The following is a 4,500-nucleotide window of genomic DNA, read 5'->3' as shown; positions in this document are numbered from 1 at the left end:
CACCGATTGTATCACAACTCGCTGAGGAAGTTTACAGTTAGGTGTGAAAAATGCACCGTCATCGTCAACAAGAATCGATGACGTGTCAGCTCTCGCACGAAAAAGTATAAAAGCTCGAATCTCCGTAACCTCAGGGCGATTCGTCATAGGAAGTTGTACTTAGTAATAGTGTCACCGAAACTCCCGAGCCTCCATTCAGCGGATCCGATCCAGCTATAGAGAGAGGACCTCGAATAGAAGACACGGAAGACACCACACCCTGAACGTTCGCCAATTCGTCCTGCCACCGACAAGTATTTTGGGGTATATAGGATTTGTAAGCGCTCTCTCACGCACTCGAAAATTCGTGCTCGAATTGATGTAAATAGTAGAGATAACCGCTTTTAATCTCTTGTAGTGCTTAGTTGAGTATATAATAAATGCTTGTTTAGTTTTAAACCTGTTTCCTGTCATTTAAGGACGCCTATCAACTTGCTCACCTCCCTCCCCACTCGAACTGCCCTTCTAGCCATCCGACGACGCCCAGATCGGGTTTTATCAACCTGTTGCCGAGTAAGTGGTCAGTGGGAGATTGATCCCTGACCCGCGGTTTATCTCACACATATGAATGCCCTGATAATAGAAACATATGATCAATTAATTCTACAGTATAAACATCTAACCGAAGGCTAACATAAAAACTATTTAGTTTTTTATACTCACTTTTGATTTTTATAGTAAAGTAATAACGCAATCTTCAGGGCATTTACCATCATTTTACACATAGCTCATTACGAAATCAATTTAAAAATTTTTAAAAATAAACATGCACCACTTTCACTTAAAAAGACTCATTTATTCTCAATAATTGAAATAAAAAATAAACGAAATGATATTTTACTTTTGTATAAGTACACATTATATTATTAAAGGTCATGTGTCATATCTCTTAATGAATATTTTATTCGTTATTAGCGTTCAAAATTAAAAAAATAAAATAAAATAAAACTCGTCTCTACCCTCGAAGTAAGCTTTTTAGCCATTTTATAATAGTACAGTAAAACCCCTTAAGATGTTCTCGCCTAAGATGTTAGAATGTATATGGGGACACGATTTAGTTCAACCACTTTAACGCTTAATAACTAACTCCTGTGTTAAACCATCTGAATCCGATTCCAACCACTCTAACCACAGAAATTATTAGGCTTCAAACAGAGTGAACAAAATCATGTCCCAAACACACAGTCTAACATCCACACATATAGAAAAAACCTCGAATAATTTGCATATCTCGAAATTTCAAGGTGTCCTGACTCCAAAAATGTAAAAATTTGGAAATGGTCATTTTTTGACAGAGCGCTACACTTTCCCTCTGTTATATATAACAACCGGAAAAGTAAAAGTTATCGAATACATATTTATATATTACATAGAGGAGTCTTTTAGCTTTGGAATAAAAAGTTTCTACGTTCTATCTTTATTAAAACTCTATTTATTGAATCTTTTAATCTGAGGTCACGAGATGACATTAAAATTTCCGGGTCTCTTTCGGTAACAAGTCCGCCCCTGGTCGGAGTCGGAGTCGGTAGATTTTTACGCGACTCCACAGCCCTGGTTCTAATAGAAAATAAAAACAGAAATTAAAAGCTATTGTGTAAACTATTGTAATTTCGTATATTATCGTACAAAAATTAATTGATTGTTATATAATACTACTATAATGAATGTTATATTAAATGGGAACTTGGTAAGACATTGGATTAAAGGGGAGCGAAATGCGTATCCATATATGAAAACGCACATGTTATTATGTGGCTTTTGTAGATATAATAGCCATAGATTTTGTTTAATGTTACTCATAGACTATGTTGATAGCTTCAGAAAATTTTAGTTTTCATACAAACGCACTTCGATTGACACTTAAATTCTAAGGATGCAATCAATTTTCACAATGGGAAAAATGTATTAATATATATATATATACATATAAGTCAAAATTTGAACACAAAATTTTGACTTATTGTTGAAAAACATAATTATTACCAATATATTAAATAACGTAAACAACTACAATCAATTGACAAATCATTATTACACTTTTTCTCTCATTCTTTTCCACTTTTCAATTCAGATGCTAGACACAGTCAATAACAACGTTTTGTGCATTGTTTAGTTATTATTTTTACAATAAAATTTTAAAATTATTTTTACAAAAATAAATGACAGAAATTGTAAAAAATAATATTAAGAAGAAAATTATATATTTTTGTTTCACAGATGTAAATATTCATTCATTTTTAAGAGATCAAATTCAAATTATTGTTGATATTCTGCAATTGATTCTTCTCCTTGCTTCGAATTTCAAGAGTGTTTCGAAATAATAGTAATGTGAGGTATTATAAACTATAAAAATTCCATCAGCTTCTTGTATTTACGTGTCGAATTTGTCTTACATTTTTGTGTAATAGTGTTAGGACATTTTTATTAAAGTTTCGTGGTCTTTCTCGATGCGATAATCAATCAGTATAAAATTTTTATTTTTCAAATGGTCCTGGTGAATATGCAATCAATTATTTCTTCTTAGTGTCATTTCTAAAATTCCAAAATCACTATCTTTCGATACAGATTTGAGCCCGCGGATTTTTGCGGGTCTTTTAAAAATTTAAATTTTCTTGTTAATTAACTTCGGGAAAAACCCGAAGATTTTGTACTAGATCGGATTTCACCGATTGTATCAGAACTCGCTGAGGAAGTTTACAGTTAGGTGTGAAAAATGCACCGTCATCGTCAACAAGAATCGATGACGTGTCAGCTCTCGCACGAAAAAGTATAAAAGCTCGAATCTCCGTAACCTCAGGGCGATTCGTCATAGGAAGTTGTACTTAGTAATAGTGTCACCGAAACTCCCGAGCCTCCATTCAGCGGATCCGATCCGCTATAGAGAGAGGATCTCGAATAGAAGACACGGAAGACACCACACCCTGAACGTTCGCCAATTCGTCCTGCCACCGACAGGTATTTTGGGGTATATAGGATTTGTAAGCGCTCTCTCACGCACTCGAAAATTCGTGCTCGAATTGATGTAAATAGTAGAGATAACCGCTTTTAACCTCTTGTAATGCTTAGTTGAGTATATAATAAATGCTTGTTTAGTTTTAAACCTGTTTCCTGTCATTTAAGGACGCCTATCAACTTGCTCACCTCCCTCCCCACTCGAACTGCCCTTCTAGCCATCCGACGACGCCCAGATCGGGTTTTATCAACCTGTTGCCGAGTAAGTGGTCAGTGGGAGATTGATCCCTGACCCGCGGTTTATCTCACACATATGAATGCCCTGATAATAGAAACATATGATCAATTAATTCTACAGTATAAACATCTAACCGAAGGCTAACATAAAAACTATTTAGTTTTTTATACTCACTTTTGATTTTTATAGTAAAGTAATAACGCAATCTTCAGGGCATTTACCATCATTTTACACATAGCTCATTACGAAATCAATTTAAAAATTTTTAAAAATAAACATGCACCACTTTCACTTAAAAAGACTCATTTATTCTCAATAATTGAAATAAAAAATAAACGAATTGATATTTTACTTTTCTATAAGTACACATTATATTATTAAAACATTTATTGTAAATAAGTTTCATGAAAATAATTTAATTTTTTTAATAAAATAACTTCTTTTAAATATTATTATTTAATATTTGTTTATAAAATGAATAACTAATATTCAATTTAATGCCGATGACATAAAATTGTTAAAAATTATAAATTAAAGACAGGACTTGTGCATATGTGAATTTATAATATTAAACAATTTTATGCTTCTTATTTTAGTATAGAATACAAGTTTCACATAAAAACTTGTGGAGGGAATTGCATGAAATTGGGTCGGCGCCAGAATTTTGGCAAAATGGATCTCAAGTATACGAATTTGGATATTGTCCAGAAACGACTGATTATTGGTCCTATCCAGAAATGAATGAGTATGGAGAGATTTCAAAACAATTATTCGTCCTATCCAAAAACGAATGAGTACGGACGACCTTCAGAAACAACTAATTATTATTGATTGTATCCTGAAGTGAACGAATATGGATGACCTTCAGGAACAAGCGATTATTATTGGTCATATCCAAGAATGAATGAATGTGGACGGCCGTCAGAAACAACTGATTATTGGCAGTATCCTGAAGTAAACGAATATGAAGGGTCTTCAGAAAGAAGTGATTATTGGCTGTATCCCGAAATGAATGAAAATGAACGGCATTCAGAAACGAATGATTATTGGTCGTCTCTTAAAATTATTGGGTATGGGCCACAATCAGATACAACTGAATATTGTACATTCGATGAAAGTATTCGATATGGGTTCAACCAATAATAACCGAATATTGGCCATCCCCAGAAATGAGGGTATATGAACAGCCGCCGAAACATCAGCATTATTAGCCACCAACACAAGTGATACAACATGGTTCGGGGCAAAAGTTAGCTGAAGATGTACAGCAG

This window comes from Centruroides sculpturatus, unplaced genomic scaffold (genome assembly GCF_000671375.1).
Source record: "Centruroides sculpturatus isolate CEXI.00-Female unplaced genomic scaffold, Cexi_2.0 scaffold38, whole genome shotgun sequence".
NCBI classification, from domain to species: domain Eukaryota; kingdom Metazoa; phylum Arthropoda; class Arachnida; order Scorpiones; family Buthidae; genus Centruroides; species Centruroides sculpturatus.
The sequence above is the reverse complement of the archived record's forward strand: the minus strand, read 5'-3'. Positions refer to the sequence as shown.